General features: G+C 42.2%; 1 pseudogene; it reads right to left on the reverse strand.

Annotated features, from left to right (window-relative positions):
* LOC149748036 (transcription initiation factor IIA subunit 2 pseudogene) overlaps window positions 1-22,977 on the reverse strand; it is a 30,274-nt pseudogene continuing 7,297 nt past the window's right edge.

Raw genomic sequence — 22,977 nt, forward strand, 5'->3', positions numbered from 1 at the left:
TGTTTGAAGAGATTATAGTCAAAAACTTCCCTAACATGGGAAAGGAAATAGCCACCCAAGTCCAGGAAGCACAGAGAGTCCCATACAGGATAAACCCAAGGAGAAACACGCCAAGACACATAGTAATCAAATTGGCAAAAATTAAAGACAAAGAAAATTTATTGAAAGCAGAAAGGGAAAAACGACAAATAACATACAAGGGAACTCCCATAAGGTTAACAGCTGATTTCTCAGCAGAAACTCTACAAACCAGAAGGGAGTGGCATGAGATACTTAAAGTGATGAAAGAAAAGAAGCTACAACCAAGATTACTCTACCCAGGGCTTCCCTGGTGGCACAGTGGTTGAGAGTCTGCCTGCTGATGCAGGGGACATGGGTTCGTGCCCCGGTCCAGGAAGACCCCACATGCCGTGGAGCAGCTAGGCCCATGAGCCATGGCCGCTGAGCCTGCGCATCTGGAGCCTGTGCTCCGCAACGGGAGAGGCCACAACAGTGAGAGGCCCGCGTACTGCAAAAAAAAAAAAAGATTACTCTACCCAGCAAGGATCTCATTCAGATTCAACAGAGAAATGAAAACCTTTACAGACAAGCAAAAGTTACGAGAATTCAGCACCACCAAACCAGCTTTACAACAAATGCTAAAGGAATTTCTCTAAGTGGGAAACACAAGAGAAGAAAAGGACCTACAAAAACAAACCCAATCCGTTCTTCTTACCCATTAAGAAAATGGTAATAGGAACATACATATCGATAATTACCTTAAACATGAATGGATTAAATGCTCCAACCAAAAGACAAAGGCTTGCTGAATGGAAACAAAAGCAAGACTCATATATATGCTGTCTACAAGAGACCCACTTCAGACATAGGGACACATACAGACTGAAAGTGAGGGGATGGAAAAAGATATTCCATGCAAATGGAAATCAAAAGAAAGGTGGAGTAGCAATACTCATATCAGATAAAATACACTTTAAAACAAAGAATGTTACAAGAACCAAGGAAGGACACACATAATGATCAAGGGATCAATCCAAGAAGAAGATATAACAATTATAAATATATATGCACCCAACATAGGAGCACCTCAATACATAAGGCAACTGCTAACAGCTGTAAAAGAGGAAATCGACAGTAACACAATAATAGTGGGGGACTTTAACACCTTACTTACACCAATGAACAGATCATCCAAACAGAAAATTAATAAGGAAACACAAGCTTTAAATGACACAATAGACCAGATAGATTTAATTGATATTTATAGGACATTCCATCCAAAAACGGCAGATTACACTTTCTTCTCAAGTGCACACGGAACATTCTCCAGGACAGATCACATCTTGGGTCACAAATTAAGCCTCAGTAAATTTAAGAAAATTGAAATCATATCAAGCATCTTTTCTGACTACAACGCTATGAGATTAGAAATCAATTACAGGGAAAAAAATATATATGTATGGGCCAAAGACCTTAACAGACGTCAAAGAAGTATACAGATGGCAAGTAAGCATATGGAAAGATGCTCCATATCACTTGTCAGGGAAAAGCAAATTAAAACAACAATGAGGTACCACTACCCAGCTTTAGAATGGCCAAAATCCAGACCACTCACGACACCAAATGCTGGCGGGGATATGGAAGAACAGAAACTCTCACTCATTGCTGGTGGGCATGCAAAAGGGTGCAGCCACTTTAGAAGACAGTCTGGCAGTTTCCTACAAAACTGAACATGCTCTTACCAGATGATAAAGCAATCATGCTCCTAGGTATTTACCCAAAGGAGTTGAAAATTTATGTCCACACGAAAACCTGTACATGGATGTTTATAGCAGCTCTATTCATAACTAGTAAAGTAGATCTGCAGGCAACCAGATGTCCTTCAGTAGGTGAATGAATAAAGAAACTGTGGTATGTCCAGACAATAGAATTTTATTCAGTGCTAAAAAAAAAATGAGCTATCAAGCTACGAAAAGACACGAAGGAGACTAAAATGCCTATTACTAAGTAAAAGAAGCCAATCTGAAAAAAGGCTACGTACGGCATGATTCCAACTACATGACATTCTGGGAAAGGCAAAACTATGGAGACAATAAAAAGATCAGCGGTTACCCCAGGGGGGCAGGAGATGATGAATAAGGTAGTAAAAATACTCTACATGATATTATATTGATGAATATATGTCATTATACATTGGTTCAAACCCAGAGAATGTACAAAATCAAGAGTGAACCCTAAGGTGAACTATGGACTTGGAGTGATTATGATGTGTCAGTGTAGGTTCATCCTTGGTAAAAAAAAAATGTACCATTTCAGTGAGTGATGTTGATAATGAGAGAGGCTATGCATGTGTGGAGGAAAAGAGTACATGGGAAATCTCTGTACCTCCCTCTCAAATTTGTTGTAATCCTAAAACTGCTTTTAAAAAATAAGGTCTTAGAAAACACTGAGACGTTTCTGGCCAGAATTAACTGCCTTATTTTATCAAATCTAAGATTTCATTTACTGTGAATGACACCATTATTTTAACCACCACCAAAAAAAAAAAAAGCCAATTAATTAATGTGTGACATAACATAATAAGAAAGACATCTCCCAAATTCTCAGGTGTTAAAGGATGAAAATGTCTGAGTCCCAAAAGCCACAAAACATAGCAACACAGCCCCTCAGTCATTGGACTAAACATTTCATTTATATAAATTCTCTTTCTTAGACTGTCTCAGTGTTAAGATGCCACTTGGAAGGACAGGTGAAATAAAGTTTAAGACACAGAATTGTTCATCTAGACCCCTCAAGCGACCTAACACACCCTCTTGTCATTTCTATCAAAGCCACGCCTGTATTTCATATCTCCAGGAACAAGAAGCAACCAGCAGGAGAGATCGTTTTGAATCAAAGAGATGAGAGCAGAGAAGAGAGGACCACCAAGCGATTCTCTGCCAAAGCAAACAGAGACGGGCAGAGGGAAGTGGGAAAATGACATTTCCTTCCCAGAGTCTCTGAAGGAAAAGTACAAAGACTTCATCGACCAGTATCTGGAGCTGAGACAACAGCTGTAGAGGTATGATGAGCCCCATGTGAGGGACAGGAACCTGCGAGATTTCCTCTGGCTGTCTCTAGCCTGGCACAAGACCAGAGCTGTCTCTGGCTGCTATTTACAAAGAACTGGTGAGGGGCCAGTTGGCTACCAGGGGTATGTTTCTGTATCATTTATCACACACAAAGTGCTCTGTGGCTGGAAAAAGAGCCATGATCACTGCAGCCAATCAAGCCCGGCAGTAGGACAAGCCTTCCCCCACTCTTTCTAAGTCTCAATCCCTTCCTCAAAAGCAAACAACTGGCAAAAGCCCAGCAGCGGTCAGAGAAAGGGACCGAGGAGACCATGCAGGGTATGGTTAAGCTCGTAGAGACAACTTGCCATGATCATCATTCACTAAGTTATTTCTTCAACACCCGCTATGTTCTAGGTCTTGGGGATACAGTGGTAAACAGGACAGCACATTACATTCCAGTATTTTTGATTTGGAATGATTTTGGGCCCTGGGTTCTTCCCATCTACTTCCAGGTGCAAGGGAAGAAAACTGCTCCAGTTTGTCCCTTTGTTCAGTCTCTTCAACGGGCTCACATCTTGCTCCCCTCCCAGGCTTTCACAAGATCGGTCATGGGAATGCCGGCTCAGCAGAGCAGCCCAGAAAAACTAACAGCCCAGCTAAGTGAAGTCAGCATTTCATCATAAGTTTGGAAAATTTCAAAGTGGCTCACAGGAGAAAAAGGAAGGAGGACAGATAAGAGGGGCATGATTGTCATTAACAAGAAACAGTACAGCCTCACAGCCTCTAACCATGCGCTGAATAAGTCTGTGAAATATTCTTGGGAGGATAAACACTGATGGCCATTCAAGCTGACAGTGGGAGCTGGACAGTTGACATTTACAACAATGCTCAATGCAAATCAAGGCACTTGCCCCCAGAAATGGAATTTCATAGATTTATCCTTTGAAAGGCTGTTTCTCTGACTAGTCTGGGTCAGCAGTTAAGCTGAAAGAGAAATATTTCTATTATTTGGTAGATTTTTCCAAAGCCTCTAGTTCATTAGGCGAGAGAGGCCTTGAAAAAGTCTGATTCTGGTGTCGTCGTCAGGCAGACAGAATGAGAAAACATCAAAGAACAATGCCACCTCCAGAAATGATGAAAACAAATACTTCCTCTGAAGTCACTAATGTTCCGAGAGGGGGGTGTCCTCACAGGCCAGGTGTCCTGGCAGCGTTCCAGTTCCGCAAAAATTGTTTCCACATGCTCCAATAATTTTCACAGAGCCACCTTAAAGAAGTGAAACTTTTCATGCATGCCACTGCTGCTTGCTATCCCAGAAATGGATTAAAACTCAGAGCCTCTCACTAGTTGGGTGACCTTGAAAAGTCACAAAGCCTTAAGCAAGCCCTCATTGCTTCACACCTGCTGCTCCCTCCACCATCCCCACAATCAGTGATTCCCAGATGCACTGTGTTTTATTTTCCTCACAGCACTTAATATTTGAAATTATCTCATGTATTGGTTTGCTTGTTTATCACAGTCAGCTTCCTGAGATCAGAGACGGTACCTGCCTTATTCATCTCTGACTCCTTAGTACTTAAAAGGATGCCTGGGGGCTTCCCTGGTGGCGCCGTGGTTAAGAGTCCGCCTGCCGACGCAGGGAACACGGGTTCGTGCCCCGGTCCGGGAAGATCCCACATGCCGCGGAGCGGCTGGACCTGTGAGCCATGGCCGCCGAGCCTGCGTGTCCGGAGCCTGTGCTCCGCAAAGGGAGAGGCCACAACAGTGAGAGGCCCACGTACCACAAAAAAAAAACAAAAAAAAAGGATGCCTGGTACCTACTAGATGCTCAATAAATATTTGTTACACAAATAAATGAAACTTATTTAAATTATTTGAGCCAAAATTCTATAATAATAAGAGTAATAATACAAGGTAATCACTGCCTTATAGGATTCTTTGAAAGATCAAGTGAGATCATGTTAATAAAAGAGGAGCCTGGAACATTGCAAGGTGCTCAATAGATATTAATTTAATATTAATATTAATTTAATATTAATATATATTAGCATTCCTAATTCCACAAAGCACTTTTCTCGGGTAACTTTCCAGAAACAAAAATTCTGAAATAATTCATACTTAGATATGATTAACTAATAACTGTTTAATATACCATATTTATAACATTCTAAGCCCCCATCTACTGAAAATGCATTATAAATTTAATAAAACTTGGCTGGGAAAAAACGCTGTAATATATTCATCACTTTTAAAGCATATCAATTTCAAAAACATAGAAAAGTGAAAAACTTTTAAAAATAGATACGGTATTACCTCTCCTTGGGAAAAATAAAGGTAAGTTTTAGCACAAATGAATAACTCTCTAATTTCAGGTGCTGTGATTGGATGGTGGGAAAGATCATGGGGGAAAGCCTTCCTCACACCTTGAATTATAGCATCCGATGCTACTTCCTGGCCCAGGTTTGGAGTGTGAGCAACTGCTCTTACTTTGAGACTAGGAAGTAAGCAATGTAATGAACAGACATACAATTAACTCTTAATTAGCCTGGGGTCAGGAACTGCTTGACTAGTCAAACACCCTGCGAAATGAGATGACTAGAACGCGGTAGCTGGAAAGGAGAGAGCAGACTAAGGAGATGCCCTCCTTTACCATGTGTGGGACAAAGATGAGCTCAACTCTCTTTTATTAAGTAGAATCAGATGTGTCTACTCTCTAATGGAAATGCTCACTTGTGGATTTTTAGTTTCTTTCTTTCTTTCTTTCTTTCTTTCTTTCTTTCTTTTAATAGTCACCACGCCGTACATTACATCCGCAGGATTTATCTATCTTATGACTGGAAGTTTGTACATTTTGCCCACCTTCACCCAAAACTCTTTTTAGTTTTATTCCCTCATCCTTCCAGCATTCAATCCCTGGGCAGCTGGGTTAATGACCAAATAACAGGGTGACAGGAGAACAAGAGGCCTAGATGGTCCAGCAACTTAACAATCAAGATGTAAGTGACCCATCCCCTACTCACTCATGAGTGTCCAGTTTCTTCCACTGAATGAAAAGTCCTATGGGCCGATCCATAGCATTTAATGCGCCTCTCCTCTTCTCCCATTTTCTCACTAATCACCATCAGTAACAATGAGAGTTCAAAGGTCCTGGAATAAAGGCTGGGGAGAGTGGACAGGAGGCATTTTCCTGTCAAAGCCTTGTCTCTGATGTCCACACTTGAAGTGAATGCCTGCCATAATGAGATGTCAGTTTATTTTTTTTTCCTTTTAGATCTGCACATAAAAAAGGAGTTCAACTGGCAGACAGCATCTTCAAGGGGTCCAGACTCGGCACACTGGGATGCCCTGTCGCTTGTTGGCGGTGGGGGAGATCACCAGCAAGTCACAGCCTTCCTCCTGCACGTCTTTGTCCCTCCCTGACCTCTCAAATAACAGGAGGGAGCGGAGAGAACAAGGACAACATTTAAAGGTAGATTTCTAAATGGAACATCAATATATTACCATGAGCCATCTGCCAACTCCTGAGTCTGGGGAACCATTATATTTTCTGAGAGGGGGAAAGTGGGCTAGTTCTTGGACAGAATAAAAATAAAAACAGCTTCAGTGAGCTTTACCCACTGACCTGTCTCAAAGCCCTTCAACAACAGGAGGAATTTCCAAAGCTGTGAATCCATCCAAGAAGCACTATTTCTAGGAAAGACAAAACCAGGTTCAGATGGGAAAATAGAGCTTAAGTTTTGTTAGGGTTTTGTTTTGTTTTGTATGCTTTGTTTTCCCTAAAAGAAGTCTATAAATCAATTAGCTTCTTTGTGCCTTCCTGTGTACAATGCAGGGCAAATTGCATGAAAACCTCCATCCTTGTCAGACTGAATAGCAGCTTGGGTCTGAGTACCGCACATCCAAAAGGGGGCGGCCATGTGTGGGGCATTACAGCCTTTCCAAGCGCCGGCTCGGCGTCCTGAGCAGCAAGCTGAGATGGGCTTCCCAGCCCAGCCAGGCACACCTCTGCCGCCCTCCACTCTAGCTGTGAACACCAGCCCAGCACGCATGTCCTATGACACAATCCCACTCCAGAGGCCTAGGGACTCTGGAGAGACCCCATTCAGATAACTGGCCAAACAGATAAGCACATCAGGGGGTCACCCATCCTGACTGCAGAACAAGTCAGCCAAGTGGCTGCGAAAGGAACAGAGGATGTCACCGAGAGCTTTGCTCTTGTACGTTGAAATTCTATTCTGCCTCTGAGCACGTGTATCCAACACAATCGAATGTCCTGATCCAGATAAAACCGTGTTTGTTCCAGGGCTCTATTGGGTAAATAAAACAAAGGAAAAAAACAAAAACCCTTCCATCTCCATTGACAACAGTTTTAGTTTGTTCTCACGTCTTCCCAATACAATACAATAGGGTTTTTTAAATAAGTGGATGACCTCTTTACAAAGTGTGATCAGCTAACAGCTAATTTGGAGCAGTGGAGAGCTGACTGTATAAGCCACTAGCTCAGCGTTAGTACAGCTGGTACAAATAGATAGTTAAACTATTTACTTACCTTGTTATTTGTTAAGGTTTTACTTCTGGTCAAGTGAAGTCTTCACTGGAAATGTAAGCTCAGTGGTTGACTGAGGGATTTAAGATCTTATAAAGACAGCATTTGTTACTTTAAATTGAGCCAAGAAAGCATGAATGCCTTAGATCAATAGCTTCAAACTCTAGGGACCCACTGTAAGAAACGCGCTTACATCACAGCCTAGTACACACCCTTACATGGGTGTGTGACTAAAACAGAAGTTTCACCAAACAGAGCTCACCCTGGCCCTTTCCTATCAATTTCTTCTTTATCAGAAAATGCTGTTGCAAGTTGAAACTCACTATACTGAATTGATGACCCACTAATGGGTTGAGACTAGCAAATTTTTTTTTTTTGGCTGCGCCGGGTCTTTGTTGCGGCACACGGGATCTCTAGTTGCGGCTTCTCTAGTTGCGGTGCGCAGGCTTCTCTAGTTGCGGCGCGCAGGCTTCGTTGAGGTATGTGGGATCTTAGTTCCCCGACCAGGGATGGAACCCAGGCCCCCTGCATTGGAAGCTCGGAGTCCCAACCACTGGACCACCAGGGAAGTCCCGAGACTAGCAATTTTTTTTAATCTTGCTTTAAATTATATCCAGGGAAAAACTACTGAAACTCTCCTTTCTATTTCTCTAATACCTAATGCCCTCTCGCTCAAAGCATAAATATCCACATATTATCTGAAATACACTGTTATGTTTTTAGGATAAGAGCAGTGGTAAGGGAGGGGAGGATTAAAACAAAATAGCACAGGGAATTCCCTGGCGGTCCAGTGATTAGGACTCAGCACTTTCACTGCCGGGGCCTGGCTTCGATCCCTGGTTGGGGAACTAAGATCCCGCAATTCGTGCAGCATGGCCAGAAAAACCCACAAAAGTACAAACCAGAAAGTACTAGTTGAAAACTTCTAAGGAGATTGAGAAAATAGCTCCAAAAGTTGTCTCATAATGCTTCGTTCAACCAACAGATTCTGAGCTCCCCACCATGGACCAGGCGCTATGGGAGGCTCATAGTGGGGAAGGAAAGAGAGGGAAGTAACAGGACTTTTTGCTGCTTGCGTATTCACCACCTCAGACCCTCTACACACAGCCGGGGACCAAAGGAACAGCCTAGGCCAAGGCTGCCCCTCTGCTTCCAGGAGACGGATGCTTGGAGTGCCAGGCCGTCACACAGGGTGCAGCACAGAGGCCTGGGCTCTCCTCCCCTTGCCTTTCACGGGGAGGGAGGAGGGACCCCTAGAATGGAGGTCCAGCCTGAAGCATCATGAAATTTCTCTGGCCAAGCCCTAGTTACTCATCTGACAAAAAGCAGAGAAGGGAAATTATTTATATTCAAGAGTCTAAATTTTACTATTGATTAATTGTAATTTATTTTCTATCCTGGCAGGAATAGTTTATAAAGCACATTTCCCAGCCTCACCCTTCTCTTTCCATTTCCTCTCTTGATAGGAAAGAAGGGAGGGAGGGAACAGAGAGGAAAAGGATAAAGGAGAAGGAGGAAGAGGAGAAAAGGAAGGAGGGAGGGAAGGAAAAAATGAAAGCAGACAGGGAGGGAGGGAAATACTAAAGCTAAGATCTAATCAGATCTCAATTCAGTTAAACCCAGAAAATTTTTCCTTGTATCTTTACTGTGGAACCTTCATGGCCACATGGGACCAAAAATATTTGGAGTCTGAGCTAGTTCTTTTTTAAAATGCAAAGAATAGAGTGAAACTAATGTAATTTATACTAAAGTGTAAAATGCATCCTCAGCGCCTTTCTAGAAGCGATAAAGAGTAATCAGTAAAAGGTGTGAGGCCTACCCAGCTATTACCATTTTGTCTAAAATAGGCCCTAAGGATTTCCTACTTCTTAAATCATTTTATGGATCATCCACCCCATTGGCTCAGTTTCTGCCTCTTCTTTCAATCAATCCAAAGGTCCAAAAGCACCCACAGCTAACATTAGTCTTTTCCAAAACCACTCTTCGATGCTTGGGGAGGGGGTGGGGAGCGCCAGTAGGCAGCCAGGAAAACAATGATTTAGCAAGGATGGCAAGCAAAGACTACAAATATTTTCCAGAGAATTAAACATAAAGTGAACTCAATCTCTCTCCATTTAATTACAAAGGACTTCCAGTCTTCTCTCTTTTTTTTTTTTTTGCAGTAAGCGGGCCTCTCACTGCTGTGGCCTCTCCCGTTGTGGAGCACAGGCTCCGGACGCGCAGGCTCAGCGGCCGTGGCTCACGGGCCCGGCCGCTCCGCGGCATGTGGGACCTTCCCGGACCGAGGCACGAACCCGCGTCCCCTGCATCGGCAGGCGGCCTCTCAACCACTGCGCCACCAGGGAAGCCCCAGTCTTCTCTTAATGACATCTTGATGCTCTTGAAGATCACACTTCAACAGAATGCCTGCTCTGTTTCTGTTGCCAGCTTACATGTGAGCATACTCTCACCACAGGCAGGTGAGGTTTCCAAGCCAACGACGAGAAAAGTGCTTAACTTGAGATGAGCCTAAGATAAGTGTTTGCACTCACACCCGTTTTGATCGGGCAGATAAAACATAATGTTGGATAGGTTATCAGCAGGGCTCACTTTATAGAATTTTCTTCTCTCAGCAGGAATCTGAATTTCTACAAGATCACATTCAGAATTCCTTGATGTCAGCAAGATGGGAAATATATATAAAATATATATACATATATGCACATATATACATTAGAAGCCCATTAAAAACTTCGGCTCTGGGGCAAAATGAAGCCACATAGCCCTCCCTAGAAGTAAAAACATTCTCTGCGGTGGAAATTAGCTTGATGACAAGGAAAAGCTACAAGTTACATCCATGTTCCCATAGAAGAAGGGCACCACCAGTGTGGCGTTTGTCACCAGCCAGAGCACCCGCCTAGGTTAGGTTTTTCTCTGAGAATAGCCATGTCACAAACGTGCTACTAAGAGTCAGAGGAACTGGGCTTCAAATTATCCACCTTGCCCTCTACCAGCCTAGTGACACATCAGGAAATCTCTCTTGGCCTCTGTTTCCTCAAACACACAGGAGCACAGACACATGAACTGTCATCTAAAAAATGCCAGTACTTGATTAAATGATGTCTAAAATCATTTTCCATTTATAACATCCTGTTCTGAAAATAGGAATCATTTTAACTCCTAATAAATAAGTGTAGGTTAAAAAAAAAACCCAAACTGCCAGAGTTCTAACACAAAACAAAATACGCCTTGAGTTTGGAATGGAGGCTAACGTCACACCAAGGCTCGCGATTTCCAAGCCAGGGTCATTCATTCCTTCCTTTACTCAGACAGTCAATAAAATGTACTGAACATCTGCTACGTACCAGACACCCCGCCTGAGCATGAGTGAAGCTCAGAGGGAGGGTAAAAGATTTCAAAGCTAGCGGCTCTATAAACAGGTGGGAGGTAAAGGGAAGAGTAAAGAAAAAAGAGAAAAGGAATATGTTAGCACACTCCTTCCAGAACAAGGGTCCCAACATTTTTCACCATAAGTATGTATGAATTTATAGAGTACTAAGAGTTGAAAAGGAACTAGAAGAAGGTGTGCTTATTTTTTTTAATAGGCTTTGGTTTTTAGAGCAGTTTTAGGTTCACAGTAAATCTGAACAGAGAATACACAGCTTTTCCTGTTTTCCTGTACAGCCTCACCCCCACACACGCACAGCCTACCCCATTATCAACATCCCCCCTCCCAGAGTACATTAGTCACAACTGATGAACCTACACTAACACACCATTGTACTTATTTTTTCAACAGACAAAATTCACATATAACACTGATAATCAAAATATAAAACCACCATTTAATCTTTAGGATATTTAATCCGTTTCTCTCTTTCTAACCCAACCCCTCAATCCTTAAGGGACCAGAGAGGAAAGAAGACTCAAGCTGCTTCTGAAAATCTGGTAATCAGCTGGGAAACCTTGGAGGCCCACAGTCAGGGGAGGAAACTCCCTTTAGTCACTGGAGCAACTGTTAACAGTGAGGACTGCTCTTGGGGTCTATGGTTACTTTCCAGGATTCTTCCCCCCAACTCCTCTCCCTCCCAACTGCTTCCCAACACACACACACACACACACACACACACACACACACACACACAGAGTCATTCTAGCTCATAAAGCCTCTGTAAGATCTTCCTTTGACCAGGAAGTTGTAGACCATTTTCTAAGGATTCTTTTAGACCTTTGATTATCCTAATTTAGGACATGACCCCAAGATGTTTCCATGAGTAGGGACTACTAATAGGCAGTGTAGGGACTCTCAGAACTCAGAGGTAACATACCTCCCACTAAAGGATATCATAAACTCTTTGAGTTAAACAACCCAATGGGCTAAATCTTCTTGGAGTCATTATTCAGATGCAGGTATTAAGGCTACCCAGTTAACAAGTAGCAAAAGTCTCAACAGGTAGGATGTAATTCTGAAATCAGCTTAGAATAAAGATGGCCAGCTGGTGACCAGAGGCTCCTATCAGCCCATAGATACGGTCAGTTGGCTCACATAATTGCTTTTAAGGCTACATTTGATTATTCCCTCTAAGGTATCAGATTTCCCATGTCTTTTGAAAACTGGTAACACATGAGGTTGACATGCAACAATCGGCTAGAGCTAAGGACAGAGCAGCTGACTTGATTAGATGGAGACTGTCCTCTCTCCAGTCTGCCTCAGTCTCCAGCCCCCAACACACACACACACACACACACACACATAACACACACCCCAAGGCTCCGTGAATGCACACACAGTAAATGGGATGGCTTCGCTCACTATGTAAACAGCCTGGCCCTTGGTCACAGAATACACCCTGTTCTTTGATCATCCTGAACCTCAATCTCAGAGTGCCCACACTTTTTAGTTCATCATCCACCAACCTCCTACCTAGAGTCAACTGTTTTTATCTGTTCATTCTCACTCCTTTTCAAAGTTCTCTTTTCTGTAACTAGCATTGTCAGCTTCTAGCTGACTTTCCACCACGGTCCTTCCCATAGTGTTGAAAAACCGAGTAAATGCGCTACTCATCTCCCAGCCCTGCTGTCATTGTTCAAGAGAAGAGTAGGTGTTCTGAGGGGCTGGCTAAAGGCCATGAGGCTGTCAAGTTCTTGTGAAACTAGATTCATTACCATTTACCTATTTTATCAGTCATTTTGTACCGTCCAGACCCAGAAAATAACAAGTAAAATAACCTACGCAAAAGAAGATTTCAAAAGAATACTTTTTCCCCCTAAATTAGCAGACATGAGGTATTAAATAGTAAAAAGTATCTAAAATAAGGCAGTGTTCAATAAAAATCTTTGCATTTATCCCACCTTCATTATATTATTTCTGTATCCAGAAGAATGATCTGAAAAATAACAGAGAAATGTAGTTTCCAAGGCACTGTGCTTGCATAAATTTTAAAAAGCACTGTTTGATATACAAAGATACTTTTACAAGAAAAAATGTATTATATTAAATAAGCATAATCTTGATCACTATATACTAGGTGTTACTCCATAGAAATACAGGAAGAAAGGCTACAGCTGAAAAGGTCAAGAGTTGACAGAACTGTTTATTGCTAAATTCTCTGTGTAGCGGCCTCATGTGATCCTTTATGTAAATTCATTAGGTAGTTGGTCTCAGTCTCCATCTGCCTTGCAAGGAATTCTGCTCATTGGCTAATAATGCTCTGGCAACATCCTTACCCGTGTTTACTATACATTAATTCACTCAAAAAGTAATTAGCAGGCCTAAGAGACTCAGTCCTGAGAGTCATGCTGAGTATGAGACATAGCCATCCAGTTTTTGCGTTTTAACAAACTATTTTCCACGGCATCTGGCTGAAGGTATGGCCTATTCTAATGTTTATGACTCATGTAGTAGAGGCAGGACTGTTACTGAAACAAGTTCTAAGGACTGAAATCTAAGCCATCAAGCCCCTGGGCTTCCCAGAAGCTCCAAATTACCTTACCTTGTGCTCCTCTGCCTTTGGCTATCATAAAACACTGCTGACTGTCTTCCCCCTTAACTAATATTGCTTTAACCTTATTTAAGGATGCTGCCTAAAATTAGCTTTGTATATAAGTAGTTTAGAGAGCAATATAAAAAATGAATTAATTGTTTTGGATAAGTGAATGCATGAATTGACTGATAAAAGGCAAAGAAAATTGGAGCTTGTTAGAACTTTTTAAAAGCATCCTTCCATATAAAAACTAATGAGGGCTTCCCTGGTGGTGCAGTGGTTGAGAGTCCGCCTGCCCATGCAGGGGACACGGGTTCGTGCCCCGGTCTGGGAGGATCCCACGTGCCGCGGAGGGGCTGGGCCCGTGAGCCATGGCCGCTGAGCCTGCGTGTCCGGAGCCTGTGCTCCGCGACGGGAGAGGCCTACGTAGCACACACCCAAAAAAAAAACTAATTAATGCTCACTTCATCTGGTCTCATGAATAAGGATTTAAAGTCAGACAAGAGAAGTTTCTGATTATTAGACAACAATCTTCCACATTAATGGAAACAAGTCAAACTAAACTCTCAGATAATATGATAGCTTTTTCTATCTTTGGGAATATATAAAATATCAATTCATGCTGAATTCAGCTGTGAAAGGACGCTTGGCCTAACATGAGGATTAATTAGTTATCTTTGCCTGAGCACGTGGTGACTTGCTGGAGGATGGGGATATGAGGAGAGAGATGACAACACCACAGGTAATAATGGTAGAAGTTCAGTCCAGGAGTTGAAATATGCCATAAGTAACCTACAATGTAGATAACCTACATAAAGAGTAAAGATAAATGACTGAAAACAGCTAGCTTCAAATTTAGCAAATTCTGTCAGATTCTGCTACGGCATAGTTTGCTCAAAGCTATACTTTTGGTCACAGTATCAGAGAAGGAAGTTAGCAGTACTGAAGACACAATTCACGAACACAGTTTGGCTGCAGTTGGAACAAAAACAACATGCTCTTTTAAGGAACTGACATTGCAGAGACTTGATGATATTCTAGGAAATGAACATGAGATAATGTTTTCAAAATAGCCCCATGATAATGTCAATGAATAATTTCAGTTCTTATCACCATATTATGTAGTTCAGGGCAGTACTGATACTGTAGCAAGGAAAGGTGTCAGAATGTTTTAAAAGAATTGGTGCTTCCCTCCCTCACTCCAAGGAAAACAGCTGACAATGGATAAAAACTTTACACTGCTCATCATGGGGAAAAACAAAAAAATCTGAAAACAGGTTTTGCTGTTTCTCAGCAAATAATGAACCAAAGATCTTGACCCATCAGCATACATATGTCCAGCTTTATCATCAGAGGGAAAGTCATGGAAAACAGGGCCCCATATCATTCAAGCTGGAAAAGGTTTTAAAGATCACTAAGCCAGAGCCCATACTGACAGATGCCCAGAGATATTAAGTAACTCTCAACTGCCCAGCGTATGAATTGCAGAGACAGAGCTGTGGAACCAGGTCCTCGCCTTTCTCCTCTGCCTTGTGGTATTTCTCCACCTACTTAATCTATTTCCCCTCTTCTTTTATAAACAATATAGATCAGGGAAGAAAGACTGCTGAAACCCTTTTGCAAATCTGCAAAAGTACAAAAAGCCACCCACCCTGGTCCCCTTTTCTCACCTCGCATTCCCTGCTCACATATTGTATCTCTCTCTGGGACACTTTTCCACCCCTGCCTACTTCACAGATTTCATTTCTTCTTTGATGGTTTTTCCTACCCCCAAGCCAGAGTTAGGGGCTCAGTTCCTACAGCAACCTATTCAGACCTGTGTCACAATATCCACTACCTTATTGTTTTCTAACCTCTGATAACCTTTCTATCTCTTACCACACCCACAACACTGTGATTTCTTGGAAGCAGTGATTTTGTCTTACTTACCTTTGCAGATGCCATTAAGCCCAGCACTTAGCGAAGATCAGTAACTCTTTCCTGAATACATAAATGAATGTTACAAAATATTTTTGCCTTTCGAGCTTTTGGAAAAAGCAGACAGGCAAAGTTGCATGATGGTACAGGACAATATATGTATGCTTATATAAATATTTTTTCAAATTGCAGAAGATTCATGATTGGGTGCTATCTAGTCTCTGTAATTTTTCTTTTTTAAGGGAGCATGAAAGGGCCTGCTAATTCCAGGACAGATACTTAGCAAACTATGCCCATAGTTTAAAATTCAAGTTAGTCTCTGCCTCTCCCTTCACAGGCTTCTCTGCCCCAAATGCTCTTCCCTCCATAGTTGTTCTTGATCCATCCATTTTCAAGGCTCAGCTCAAACACTAGCCCCCCAACAGGGCTTTCCTTGACCCCCTTGGTGACCTCAGGGCCCTTTATCACACCTTCTTCTGAAGTCTTACAGCATTGTAGCTGTACCTCTTTATTGATTGCATTCTGTTTATTTAAGTGGATATTTTATCTCCCCTCCCCCACTAAGCAACCTGAGGGAAGGGTTTCTTTCTGTATACCCTGAAGATGTCTAACACAGAGCCCTGCCCATGGCAGGTCCTTGGTAAACAGTGTTTGAATTGCTAAAAGCTTCCCTCCTTAAAGACAGCAAGTTGCAAACAGAAAAATCTTTACCGGCAAAATGAGGAGGAGATCCTTCCCAGCTGGGCTGGTCCATGACTTAGGTAGCTACGTGTGTGAGCACCAGCCAAGTCAGTAGGTGAAGGAGGACAGGGTGGAGATGTGAGCCTATCATGGGGGGATTTCTCAAGGCAGATAGATAAGAAGAGCCCCTAACCTGGACTACAGGGCAGAGAAGACTTCCTAGAAGAGATGACCCCTGAGCTGAAGCGCAAAGGTTGAGTATCAGATGGGGAATGGGGAATGACAGACAAGGAGGCTGAAGAGGTGAAGACCTAATCAGGGCTTTATACACTGTGTTACCAAGCTTCTTTCTTTTCCTGGAGGAATGGAAAGCCGTTGAAGGATTTCATATGATCAGGTAGCATTGTGGGAAGTGAACTGGAGGGTCCTAGGCAGGAGGCAGAATGACCCATGGCTATGGCAGTCATCTATGTAAGATGAAAGGAGCTTCAAAGAAAAATGTGAAAAGTGGGCAATTAATATTAAGATAAATATCAGCTGGTGATCTATTAGAAACGGGAGAAAAGAGAACAGGGAGGGAGAGGAAGACATCAAGGATAATGACGAAATTTCTGGCTTGAGTAACCAGGTCGTAACATTCACAAAGACAGACAAGGCAGAAAGTAGAGGAAGTTTAAGTGGGAAGATAATGGATGAATTAAGCTAACTGAGTCTGAATTGTCTAAGGGATGTCAAAGTGTCTGTCCAATAGGAATTGGCTACATAGACCCAGATCTCAGGAGAGACATTTCAGAGCCAGAGATATCTATTTGGGAGTCCTTGTAAGGTGATGGTTGAATTCATAGGAATATATGAGATCACCTGGGGAAAGTACATAGAACTCACGAAAGGCTTAAATCCAGGGCAGATAAAGAAGGAAGACCTTTGGAGGAACTGAGAAGTTGCAATCACAGAAGTAGGAGGAAAACCAAGAGAAACCAATTCATGGACGCTGAAGGATGTTTCAAGAAGCATGGCGTGGCCAACACTGTAAAATGCTGCAGAGATATCAAATGAAATAAAGACTCAGACCATAGCCATTGCATTTAGTCAGGAGGTTTTAGTGCCCTTGGAAAGGAAAACACTATTTCTGAGGAGTGATAGAAACTGAAGTCAGGCAGTGGGTTAGGGAGTAAATGGAAGTTGAAAGTGTGGAAAAAATGAATGAAGAGATTTTTTAGAAGCTTGGTTTTAAAAGGAATGTGAGAGATGGGACTAAAATCCAAATGAGACACAAGGCCGAGGGTACTCGTGCGTGTGTGCGTGTGTGTGTGTGTGTACGTGTGTGTTATTTGGTTGGTTACTTTGTTTGTATAGTTGAGAGAGCCCTTCAGTGTTTATGTCCTGAGAGCGATAGAGTCAGGGAGAGGCTGAAGATACCAGAGAGGGAGGATAAAAAATGGAGGGCGTTTCCTAAGAAGCTGGTGCAGAGAGACCAAGGGCGCTGATGGAAGAATTAGCCTTAGATAGAAGGGAGAAGGGACACTTTTCTCAGGACCAGCAGAGGAGGGAAGGATGGATGCAAGTGCTAATAGGAGTATAGGTAGTTAAGGGTACTGGTTAAGAGACTCTTTCTGTAAATCCCGATCAGCTGTCAGGAATGAGAGAGTTGGTCACAGTAATATAGCAATGGTTTCAAAAGCAATCACAGGACCTGGCTTCTTCAAACAAACAAAAACTATACGTATATGTATATAAAGAGAAAAAGAGAAAAGGAGGAAGAAACTTTACCTTAAAAGAGACTTACCAGACATGTCAACCAATCACAAAATATTGACCTTATTTGGATCCTAATTCAAACAAACTTTTTTTAAAAAGTCAAAAGGCAACAAAGAAATGTGAAAACTGCCTGTATGTATGTCTAGTGGTATTAGAAAATGACTATTAACTTTTTACTGAGATAATGCTATTGTGCTTAGTTTTTTAAAGTGTCCTTATCTTTTAGAGTACGTACTGTATTCACAGATAAAATAATATGATGTCAAAGATTTGATTTAAAATAATTTGGTGGTGGGATAGAGGCCATAATGGAACAAGACTGGTCACGAGCTGAGTAACAGATATGTGGAGGTTTAGGACACTATTCTCTATGCTTTTACAAATGTTTGCAATTTTCCATAATAAAAATGTTTTTAAACCAAAAATACATACTTTTAAATGCCAGAAGAAAAAAATAAGGCAATTGTGGGGAATGAAAGTGATAACCCAAGACACATAGAAAGATAAATATGCAGCATTGTAAGTCTGCCTAAAGTTGAACACAATCAATTTGTTGCAACAAAGCTGAGTGACTTTTTTTCCTAGCAGCCTTCAGAAGGCTAGATGTGAAAGTGAAGAAGTTGCATTGGTACAGGGTAAGGATCTTGAAGAATATGACAGCAGAAGGGATACGATGGTATTGACTAGAGAAAAAGTGAAGCATTAAGCCATCATCCTGTCTAGGCTGGATAGGAAGGATGTGAAAATATGGAAGTGACTGACATGATAGGGACAAAAAGGAACCGGAAGTCTTGAAGAAAATGCATGGCTGGAAAATGGAGGTGAGAAAGCTGGAAGAATTATAAGCCTGTGGTTAGCAAGCCAGTCTATGGAGTTTAAGATTTCAGCTCTGGGTGATGACAAGGTCAAGTGTAATTGTAAATGCCTATGAAGTGCCTATGTAAAAGGATGGCTGAAGTGGGATAGAGGTGAAAGTCAAATAGAATTAAGACAGTTATAAAAGTGTGAGGTTGGGTGCTGGATGGGTCCTAAAAGAACACTTAAATCTCCCGTAAAGATGAGGCTCAGTTATAAGTTCTGTAACGATAAGGTCCACGTCTCTCTTTTTTAAAAAAATTAATATACACCCAACATTGAAGACACTGCCTGGACCAGAGAAGATGCTCCAAATAGTTGTTGAGTACATGAATGGAAGGACTATGTCACTAACTCTTTTTTTTTAATATAAAATTATTTATTTATTTATTATTTATTTTTGGCTGCGTTGCGTCTTCGTTGCTGCGCGCGGGCTTTCTCAAGTTGCGGCAAGCTGGGGCTACTCTTCGTTGTGGTGCGCGGGCTTCTCATTGCGGTGTCTCCTCCTGTTGCGGAGCACGGGCTCTAGGTGTGCGGGCTTCAGTAGTTGTGGTGCACAGGCTTAGTAGTTGTAGCTCGCGGGCTCTAGAGCGCGGGTTCTAGAGCGCAGGCTCAATAGTTGTGACGCACAGGCTTACTTGCTCTGCAGCATGTGGGATCTTCCAGGGCCAGGGATTGAACCCGTGTCCCCTGTATTGGCAGGCAGATTCTTAACCACTGCATCACCAGGGAAGTCCCATGTCACTAACTCTTTAACTTAAAGCCTTCAAGTTTCTACTTACCACTGGTTAGCTGGTTAGTTGGGAGTGGGAGAATGGCATGGAAAAAACAAACCAATGAATATGCACCAAAGCAATATTCATAGAGCAAAAGAAATATTAAAGGAGTTAAAAGTGGAACCTACGAGAAAAAACTCAAATGAGTTCACTCCTTCTTTAGTCATTTATACCTGAACTAATATATGAGCTGTGGTCAAGTTAATAGCTATCTATGAGTGTACGAAAGGATATTTTAAGGGAGGGGAAAACAAGAGAGGATTGTTTGCCTAGTGCCCTGCCCTGTTGCTGTCTGGCTGGGACCTGGCTCAAATGCGAGTTGATCTGGATCACACCAGCCTGAGGTCATCTCCGGTTCATAAGCCAGTGAGCAGGGCGAGGAATCAGGCCTCTAGGAACCCCTGTAACTCCGTAACTGGGCAGAATAAACTCCTCACCCTGCAATTGATCTGCCCACCTAGGAATCTGAGGAACAAATGAGAATTTTTGAGAATATAGTTGGCTCTTATCATTGGGAACATAGACCACTATCATTCAGTCACTGTTGATTCATTTATTCAACAAAGACTGAAAAATAAAATAGTGGTTTAAATTGAAGACTTCCCTGGTGGTACAGTGGTTAAGAATCCACCTGCCAATGCAGGGGACACGGGTTCGAGCCCTGGTCTGGGAAGATCCCACACGCCATGGAGCAACTAAGCCCGTGCGCCACAAGTACTGAGCCTGCGCTATAAAGCCCACGAGCCACAACTACTGAAGCCCGCACACCTAGAGCCCGTGCTCCACCACAAGAGAAGCCACTGCAATGAGAAGCCCTCGCACCGCAACGATGAGTAGCCCCCGCTCGCCGCAACTAGAGAAAGCCTGCGCACAGCAACAAAGACCCAACACGGCCAAAAATAAAAATAAATAAATTAAATAAATAAATAAATAAATTGAAGACATGATTTAGAAAAGACATTAAAAAAAAGAAAGTGAGAGAATTAAAGACTAAGCTTACAAATAAAATTCTTATTAATAATAATCTCAAATACTGAGTGAGTTTACCACTGGCCACATACTAAGTCATGTGCTTTACATAAATTCTCATGTCACCATCACAGCAGTCCTGTGATCCAGGTATTACTGGGATTCCCATTTAACAGGTGAGGAAACAGGGTAAGAGGTTAAATGACTTTTCCAAGACTACCAGCTAATATGAAACCAGTCCAGGTCTAGCTGACTCTAAGGCACATGCTTCTAACCTGTACTCTAAACTGCTTTACTAAACCCTGGAAGTCAGGAAGGGAGTAGATGAAGCCCCATGTAGACAGACTTGAGCTATTAGTGATGAAGGATCTGAGGCTTTGAGGAGTTAGGAATGTAAGATAGAAGAAATTTTTATAGTATCTCTCCGGTCTCTGCTCTCACATTCATGTAATTCATATTTTCAACAGAGAAAGGAAAGGCTGCGTCAGGGACACGTTAAGGGCAGGAAAAAAATGGGAAAACTGACAACAACAACAAACTTCCAGAGATCATTTAGGTCACTGCCTATCAGAAAACAGAAAAGGGAGGAACTCCCAAAGTCCTCGAGTCCCTATTTCCCTGTGAATGAAAGAGACTAGTAAATAAGAGCTTTGCATAAGCTAGACAGTCTTTCAAGTCCAGTTTATCTACCGTATGAGTCATTTCCTTTTTAAAGCAGGAATTAAAAGAGATAGAGGCATATAATCATTACCTAGCACAAACCTTTTTTTTTTTTTGAGTTTTAAAATGAATTTATTAAAGAATGGTCTTAGGAAGGCCACAATGTTTGATTTGTCGTAAAACGAAGTTCTGGGGCTTCCCTGGTGGCGCAGTGGTTGAGAGTCCGCCTGCCCATGCAGGGGACACGGGTTCGTGCCCGGGTCCGGAAAGATCCCACATGCCGCAGAGCGGCTGGGCCCTTGAGCCGTGGCCGCTGAGCCTGCGCGTCCGGAGCCTGTGCTCCGCAACGGGAGAGGCCACAACAGTGGGAGGCCCGCGTGCGGCAAAAAAAAAAAAGTTCTGTTTCTTCATGCTGTATAATAAAGGTAATGTAAGAAGGTACAGAGTTACAAGCTTCTTTCTGCTGGAACTCTCTGATAGTACAGCACGGTGCAGTCACTTCTGCAATGCCAGAATAAATTTTTAAAAAGTCTCTTCTATGCTTCTCTTCAAAAAGCGATGAACAATAACAGGATAGCATTAAAAAGACATTTTTTTTCCTATTCATTCTGTAGTATTGGAGCCAGTATTTTTACCATCACAGGCTACAATTTTCACTTTATCCACTTTAATAAGTTCTGTCACCTCTCCGAATTCAACATCATTCAATACAAAAGTCCACACATTATCACAGAATCTGTACGTATTTAGAGAGCCCCTGAAATTGACTCTGTTCCTGACCCTCTGTGCCCATGCTGTATTTATAGCCTTATCAAACTGAAGTAGAACTTGAAGGGCAAGTTGGGGGGTAATCTGTTGAGACTGTATAAGCTCATCGAGGATCTCCTGAAGACTGTTTCCCAAAGTGGTATTTCTGTACAACTGATATGCCATGGCTTAGGAGGGAGAAATTCTTTTTCTTATTCAGGCTTGCATTGATATCTGTCAAGTCACTGACCCACACAATCTTAATAGACCTTTTCTTCTCATTCAAGTAGCAAAAAGGTAAAGGGCTCCTCCTTGGACAAAACAACAACATCATTTTGCATATACTGTACACACAGCCTGACCAGTTCCTATCATTGGCAGAGAGAAATGAACAAGTAAGATAAACAGGCAGATGAGATGATAGAAGAGGCCACAGCCGGTTAACCTGCCACACTTACAAAGGAATCTGAATAACAAGAAGCCTTTGACTGACTCAGGAAAGGTTTATCTCCTCCAAAAGGAAGTTTAACCCCACGTTATCCACTAGAGCAAAGATGCTCATAAACCTTTGGAGGAAGACTCAGAGTAGCCTAATGCCAGAAAAAAGGAAAAGGAAACAGCAAGCCGTTCATTCACCGATAAAGGCTCCGCCTTGACCTTTCAACTGAAAAACAAATATGGCTGTATTCTGTGATGGCACAAAAAGTAAACAGGAAAGTGACTGGCCTCTTTCCCATCTTAATGCCTGCTGTAGATCTTGTCCCATCCCTGCAGTACATTTATCAGGGATGACTTTTTTTCTTTTTTTTTTAGGATTAAAGATTCAATTTGAAGATTGAAGCAGGGAGGAGGAAGGAAGCAAAGTAAGTAGAAACTGAAGCACATTCCCACTGCCTCGGGAATTCCAGAACCCTAATCCATCCTTCCTATATACCCTGCACATGAAAATGTGTCCAGAAAAGCCTTAGATTCACCCAGTTCCGCCAGCATCCACATTTACTAACATGCAAAGTTAATAAGAGCCACCAGCACCAAAGTTTAGAGGTCTTGGG

Source organism: Delphinapterus leucas, chromosome 11 (genome assembly GCF_059928025.1).
Source record: "Delphinapterus leucas isolate spDelLeu-1000000601 "Yukka" chromosome 11, BTC_Dleu_Yukka2, whole genome shotgun sequence".
Taxonomy (NCBI): Eukaryota; Metazoa; Chordata; class Mammalia; order Artiodactyla; family Monodontidae; genus Delphinapterus; species Delphinapterus leucas.